The following is an 8,213-nucleotide window of genomic DNA, read 5'->3' as shown; positions in this document are numbered from 1 at the left end:
CTACATGTGATCTTCTCTGAGATTTTCTATTCTATTTCATCTTTTATTAAATAAAAATGCTGGTTAGTGAGAAAGGGAGAAAAAAAAAATGCTTCTGGGCCCAGTGGCTCACAAGCCAAGACAGAAGGATCACTTGAGCCCAGGAGTTCGAGACCAGCCTGAGCAAGAGCGAGACCTTATCTCTACAAAAAAATAGAAAAATTATCTGGGCATGGTAGCGTGCACCTGTAGTCCCAGCTACTCGGGAGGCTGAGGCAGGAGGATTGCTTGAGCCCAGGAGTTTGAGGTTGCAGTGAGCTGTGATCACACCACTGCACCCCAGTTTGGGTGAGAGAACAAGACCCTGTCTCAAAGGAAAAAAAAAAAGCTCAACAAGCCCAGCCACAGCAGCCCCCACTGGAACAAAATAAATGTGTGGAGGTGGCACAGGTTACCTGGATGGGGTAAAGTTAGGTTTCTACTTCCTGTTTGAAAACTTTTCAATTTTTACAGCTATGAGTGTCAACTTATGCTTTTTACTTCTATGCTTCTCTTTCATATATATCTAATATGTTGATTTTTCACAAATCAAATTTCCAGTGGTCAAGGGTCAAGGGTTCCAATTCTCTCTGGAAATTGGAACCTTGCCCCTCACCAATTACACTGCACTTTTGCACCCACCTTGGTTCACTCTCTGGCAGGTAAGCTTCCACTTACTGAATCCTTTGTCACTCTCTTCTAGCAACAATCAAGAGAGAATGATCATCCACTCTGTGGCATCAGCTTTTGCTGAATAAAGTGTGCCCAGGTACCAGGAAGTACCAATGCACTTCTCTGTCCTCTCTCAGTCGCTGGTAACTGGAACTTGCTCATCCCTTCCCAGACTTCCACAGTAATTGTAGTCCTCCTCCCTAAAATCCGTAACTTCACAAACAAAATAATTGCCATTTGGGGAAACCAAGGCAAGAGATGGCTCCGGGAAAGACCGGCAGATACGTGAACTCACCTCCCCTTTCCAAGTTCTCTGATGGACCAAACTCACTCCCTTCCCTGGTACCTCTGCTCTCTGCTCACCTGCCAGTTCCTCTTAGAGCGGGTGCAATGAGAGCACTCAAACCTCAGTAAAAATCTGTCAAATAAATAAATTATAAAACAAATAAATCACTAATCATGGAATCTCATTTACTAAGGCAGGGCTGTAGGATATACAAATAGGTTTGGCTGTGATCACTGCACACCAGTTTGGGCGACAGAATAAATGGCTTAATATAAGATAGAAGTTTATTTCTCCTTCATGTAACATTCTAACATTCTGAACACACACAGTCCAGGGAGGATATGGCAGCTCCATAGCCTCGGCAGTCCAGGCTTCTTTAATTTTGTTGCCCTGGCATCTACAGGTGTTGCCATCTTCAACGTGGTCCAAGATTGCTTACCAACCTGCTCATATTTCAGACAGTGAAATGGAGGACCTGGACGAAGGGGCAGCCTTTAAGGACGTTTCCATTCCACTGACTAGTCATAGTCACATGGCCACACCTAGCTGCAAGGAAAGCTGGGCAATGTGGTGTGTATTCCAGGTGGCCATGTGCCCAGATAAAAATCAGGCTTGGGCCAGACTCTAGCAGTCTATGCCATGTTTTGGGTAGGAGGCAAATAAATACAATATGCAGGGTGAGGTGTGGTATCCTTCCTTTATTTTATTTTATTTTTTAAATTGACACATAATAATTGTACATATTTGGGGGTACATAGTGATGTTTCAATACTTACAATGTATAGTGATCAGAACAGGGTAATTAGCATATCGATCATCTCAAAAATTTGTGTTGGGAACATTTAATATCCTCCTTCCAGCTATTTGAAACTATATATTGTTAACTATAGTCATCCTACAATGATATAGAACACTAGAATTTATTCCTCCTATTTAGCTATAATTTTGTATCCTTTAACAAATCTCTCCCTATCCCCGCTTTACCCTACCATTCCCAGCCTCTCGAGTCCTCTGTTCTACTTTCTACTTCTATGAGATCAACTTTTTTTAGCTTCCACATGTGACTGAGAACATGTGGTGTTTAACTTCCTGTTCCTGGCTTATTTCACTTAGCATAATGTTCTCCACTTCCATCCATGTTTGTTTCCAGAAATGACAGGATTTCATTCTTTTTATGGCTGCATAGTATTCCATGGTGTATATATACCACACTTTCTTTATCCACTCATCTGTTGTTGGCTATCTAGGCTGGTTCTACGTCTTGACTATTGCGACTAGTGCTGCAATAAACATGGGGGCGCAGAGGTCTCTTTGATATACTCATTTCCTTTCCTTTGGATAAATGCCCAGTAGTGGGATTGCTGGATCATATGACAGTTCTATTTGTAGTATTGTGAGGAACCTCTATACTGCTCTCCATAGTGGCTGTGCTACTTTATGCTCCTGCCAACAGTTTCTAAGAGCTCTCTTTTCTCTGCATCCTCACCAGCATTTATTTTTTCCCTTTTTGATCATAGCCATCCTAACTGGGGTGAGATGACACCTCACTGTGGTTTTGTTTTTTTTGTTTTTTTTTTTTTTTTTTTTTTTTTTTTTTTGAGACAGAGTCTCACTCTGTTGCCCAGGCTAGAGTGAGTGCCGTGGCGTCAGCCTAGCTCACAGCAACCTCAAACTCCTGAGCTCAAGCGATCCTCCTGCCTCAGCCTCCCGAGGAGCTGGGACTACAGGCATGTGCCACCATGCCCGGCTAATTTTTTTGATATATATTTTTAGCTGTCCATATAATTTCTTTCTATTTTTAGTAGAGATGGGGTCTCGCTCTTGCTCAGGCTGGTCTCGAACTCCTGAGCTCAAACGAGCCGCCCACCTCGGCCTCCCAGAGTGCTAGGATTACAGGCGTGAGCCACCGCGCCCGGCCTCTCACTGTGGTTTTGATTCGCATTTCCCTGATGATTAGAGATGTTGAGCATTTTTTCATATATTTTTGGCCATTTGTATGTCTTCTTTTGAGAAATGTCTGTTCAGATCATTTGTACATTTTTAAATAGAATTCTTCTTCTTCTTCTCCTCCTCCTTTCATCTTTTTTCTTCTTGTTCTTCTTTTAGAGATGGGGTCTTGTTATGTTGCCCAGGCTGGATTTGAACTCCTGGGCTCAAGCGATCCTCCTGCCTGAGCCTCCTGAGTAGCTGGGACTACATAGGCCTGTGCCACCACACCTGGCTTGCATTGCTTGTTTTTTTGTTGTGGAGATATTTGAGTTCCTTGTATATTCTGGATATTAATCCCTGTCAGATGAATAGTCTGCAAATATTTTCTCCCATTCTGTAGATTGTCTTTTCACTCTGTTGGTTGTTTCCTTTGCTGTGCAGAAGCTTTTTAGTTTGATGTAATGCCATTTGTTTATTTTTGCTTTTGTTGCCTGCACTTTTGAGGTCTTATTCATAAAATCTTTTCCCAGACCAATGTCCTGAAGCATTTCTCCTATTTTCTTCTAGTAGTTTTATAGTTTTGGGTCTTACATTTATGTCTTTGGTCCATTTGGGGGTTTTCTTGTGTTTGTTTGTTTTTTAGAGACAAGGTCTAGCTCTGTCATCCAGGCTGGGCTGCAGTGGCATGATCATAGCTCACTGCAGCCTTGAACTCCTGTGTTCAAGTGATCTGCCACCTCAGCCTCCCAGGTAGCTAGAACTACCGGCATGCACCACCATGCCCAGCTACTTTTTATAAATTGTTTTGCAGAAATGAGTTCTCACTATGTTGCCCAGGCTGGTCTTGAACTCCTGGCCTCAAGCAATTACAGGTGTGAGCCCCCATGCCCAGCCTTGATTCATTGTGAGTTGATTTTTGTATAGGGTAAGAGGTGGGGGTCTAATTTCATTATTCTTCGTATGGATATCTAGTTTTACCAGCACTGTCCTTTCCCCAATGGATGTTCTTGGCACCTTTGTCAAAAATCAGTTGGCTGGATATATGTGGATTAATTTCTGGGTTCTGTATTCTGTTCCATTGGTCTATGTGTCTGCTTTTATGCCAGTACTATGCTGTTTTGGTTACTACGGCTTTGTATATATTTTGAAGTCTGGTAGTGTGATGCCACCAGCTTTGTTCTTTTCGCTCAGAATTGCTTTGGCTATTTGGGGTCTTCTGTGGTTCTATACAAATTTCATGACTTTTTTTTTTTTTTTTTGAGACAGAGTCTCACTCTGTTGCCCAGGCTAGAGTGAGTGCCGTGGCGTCAGCCTAGCTCACAGCAACCTCAAACTCCTGAGCTCAAGCGATCCTTCTGTCTCAGCCTCCCGAGTAGCTGGGACTACAGGCATGCGCCACCATGCCCGGCTAATTTTTTCTATATATATTTTTAGCTATCCATATAATTTCTTTCTATTTTTAGTAGAGGTGGGGTCTCGCTCTTGCTCAGGCTGGTCTCGAACTCCTGAGCTCAAACGATCCGCCCACCTCGGCCTCCCAGAGTGCTAGGATTACAGGCGTGAGCCACCACGCCAGGCCCAAATTTCATGACTTTTTCTATTTCTGTGAAAAATATCATTTTTGATAAGAATTGCATTGTATCGGTGGATCACTTTGAGTAGTATGGGGTGTGTTTTCTAATTTCACAAGTTACATTCCCATCTGTGCCCAAGAGTCTCTAAGCAATCTCCATTCCATGGCCTCTCTGTCTCCTGGACTCACATTTCACTCCAACATCCCCTAAAATACAAGCATCCAGGGTGATATGAGAATGGAGAGGACCTATAGTAAGAATTCATTTCCCTCTGTCATCCTACATCACCCGACCGGCAGGGCTGGGCCAGACACAGTTGCCCACATTTACAGCTCTTATAAACACCAAAAACGTGCCAGCCGTGTGCCCACAAGATGTCACCAATGCTCAGTAGTCAACTTCGATAGTTTCCAGCCTTAGCAGGCAGGATACATTACACAGCGCCTCCTCTCCACTGTCCAGTGATGTGACCAGGGGCACCTTCGGCCTTGGGGAATTTTCCCTGAGGTTCCACCCAGGGTCAAGTCTGTGGAATCAGCTCACTGCCTTGGAAGCAGCTGAGATTCTCGCACTTGTCCGGTGGCTCGGTAGAACACCAGGAAACAGCACGAGGTTTAATCCCACTTCGAGAACTCGGCTCTCTCTCTCTGCCTTCCTTCCCTCTTCTCACTCTATTCTGTGTAACAAGGTTGCTGCATCTCAAACAATAATACATGACTATTTGGAATGGAATCACATTTGTATGTTTTTCTATGACTTTTTGCTCCCTGCTCGTTCGTTCTGCCCTCGGTTACTCATCAGAAGATACGCCGCAGCAAGTGCCGGCTGCTTAGGGGAAACGTGGGGAAAATGATCTATTCACTTAACTTGTTCCCCCCAATTAAGGAAAGACAAGTGTCACTTAGTTTTGACCGTAGGACTCCTTGGCCAGCCCACGGAAAAGAGGCACTCTAAGGTGTCAGTGGCTGAGAAGCTCAGGAGCAAGGAGAGGCTTTCAAGGAAAGGCAGTGGAGAGGAGGGGACCTCCTGGCCGGGGCTTTGGCTCATCCTTCGGCTCAGTGGCAGCAGGTGCTGTTGAGGGGAAGCCCGCTCTCCACGTCTTTCTTGTTTCTCTCAAAGGAATCCTTGTCCTGTGCCAGGACACGTGGATGGCCATAGCTACTTTTGGGCAGGGGTCACAGGCATTAAAGGTCCCACATTTGAATGTAGCACTGGCTATTTTTCTTTTCATCCTTGAGTGGAAGAAGAGAAATGACCCAGTGCGTGGATCCTTGGAATAGTCACCTGTTGCATTAATTACCTCCAGTTGCATAGCAAATTACCCCCAAACTTAGCAGCTTAACAAATCACTTATCATCTCACACTTTCTGTGTGTTGGGAGTCCAGTCACGGCTGAGCTGGGACCCCTGGCTCTGGGTTTCTCACAAGGCTGCAGTCAAGGCTGGGTTTCTCACAAGACTGGGGACCAGGGCGCGGTGGCTCACGCCTGTCATCCTAGCACTCTGGGAGGTCCAGGCAGGAGGATCACTTGAGCCCAGGAGTTTGAGGTTGCAGTGAGCTATGATGACACCATGGCACTCCAGCCTGGGTGACAGAGCTAGACCCTGTCTCCAAAAAGAAAAAAAAAGGGTTTGGCTGGGGCTGTGGTCATCTTCAGGGTCATCTTTGGGCTCCACCGGGGAAGGATCTGCCTCTAAGCTTATTCACGTGGTCACTGGCAGGTCTCAGGTTCCTGCAGGCTGTTGGACTGTCAATCTTGGTTCCGCACAGGCTGTTGGCCTGAGACCTTCTGGGTTCCACACCCTGCCGTCCTCTCCACAGGGAAGCGGACAGCATGGCAGCTGCCTTCATCGGCATGAGCAGATGAAGGGGCCAGAGAGAACGGGAGAAAGATGGAAGTCACAGTCTTTTGTAATTTAGTCTCCAAAGTAACATTCTCTCACTTTGCCATATCCTATTGGTTGGAAGCAAGTCACTAGGCCTAGCTCACATTCAAAGGAAGCAAGTTAAATAGGGCATGTTTAGGAAGTGGGGACCACTGGCATAATTTCAGAAGGCTGCCTGCCACATCTGCCATCTATTATTATTGGAGATGTGTAAAAGCTGTACTTGCTGATGATAAAAGGGTTCTTGTTTCATAAAAATTAAATCAATCTCTTTCCTCCCTCTCTCTCTGCTTTTTCACTCATAAGAGCAACTCTAGATTTCTTATTGCTTTGGGCTCAGAAGGCAGTTGGTAGTAGCGTGTGAGTTTAGAGAGGGGAAAAGGCCCTGCTTTAAGTTTTAAGGCAAACCAGAGACCCCCAGCCCAGGCTGTTTGAGTACTCCGTGCTGGGCTCCTAGTGGACACCGTGCAGGGGGCTCGGAGTTCCCTTTGTCTCTGTCTCCCATTTATGTCCTTCAAGCAATCAGTTACAATGTAACTGGCATTCTGCCTGGCCAATGCCATGTACCAGCTCCCTACCCCCATCATCGTCCCATCGGAGGGAAACACTGATTGGTTTCCCTGTTGGTAAAGTCCAGGCAGTCGCCCATTCTGGAGAGCTTTTCTCTCTCCTCTCTGGAGAACCAATTCAAGCCCCTCTTCTCTGAAGCTTTCTCCGAATCAACTGAAAGGATGTTTCCTTGGAAATATAATTTCCTCAAGGTAAAATAAGTATGTAGGTAAGAAAACCAGCTAACCAGCTGCAAGGAAGACAGACGGAGGGATTGGGGTGACAACTATTGGTTAAAAACTTTCTCTTCTCCGTGGCTTTGCTTGGAGGTTGAGAAAAAGTTCCCTATGGTAATAGGGAGTCCCTGAAGGTTTCTGAGGATGGTGCAATGTGGGATTCTAAGGTTCACCTGGAATGTGTAGGGCTGGAGAGGATGGAGACCAGACATAGGAAAAGTCCTGATGTGGGGGACAGGTGCTGGCAGTGGAAATGGGAGGACTGGGCGGATTAGTGGGGAGGAGAATCGGAACGTGATGCCCAATCCCTTGCCGGTGATGTGGGCACACAGGGAGCTGGCTGAGGGGTGGGTAGGGTGCTGTTGGCATTTGACAAGTTCCACTGGGGTGGCTGCAGTGTATCCAAGTAACAGGAAGGAGAAGCCTCAGTCCTGAACCCAAGAGAGAGACAAAGAATGTTGATCCAGATCCAGTAGTGACTGTCCACTCAGGGTGACAAGTCCGACTTTGGGTGACAGCTATGAGGTTGGTCCCCCTGTAGAAACCAGCTCTCTCTGATCAGCCCATCCTCACCAGCGGCCACGGTCCTCACCCCACACAAGTGATGTGACCCTGGGTCAGGGATTAAGTGGGGACAGATTTCCTTAGGTAGTTCAGTCCTAAACGGGCCTGTAAAAGCCGGAAGCATCAAGATCTTTCTCAACTACCACACGTTGGGCTTAGAATCCATGGCCCACTCTCACGAGGCTCAGGCCAAAGAATATGAAAGAACAAAAGCCCAATACTAGGAGGTTATAATCCTATTTCTGCCCCAGACCGGTCCTGTGACCTTGAGCAAGTCATTTTTCTTCTCTGGGTTTGTTTTCCTTCCAATAAAACGCCAGGGTTGGTCCTGGATGAGATTGTGGCTTTCAAACCCTGCTCTGAAGAATGCTGGGGTCCCCCGGCGGGACCGTGTTCTGCTTCCTAGACGGAGCAGCGGCAGACTGTGAGTAGCTCCACTATTGGGCTTTTCTCCCATAACATTTTCTTAAACCATTAACAGCCACTACTGTGTGTTTGC

The sequence above is a fragment of the Eulemur rufifrons genome, chromosome 15 (genome assembly GCF_041146395.1).
Source record: "Eulemur rufifrons isolate Redbay chromosome 15, OSU_ERuf_1, whole genome shotgun sequence".
Classification (NCBI taxonomy): Eukaryota; Metazoa; Chordata; class Mammalia; order Primates; family Lemuridae; genus Eulemur; species Eulemur rufifrons.
This window is presented reverse-complemented; position numbering follows the sequence as displayed.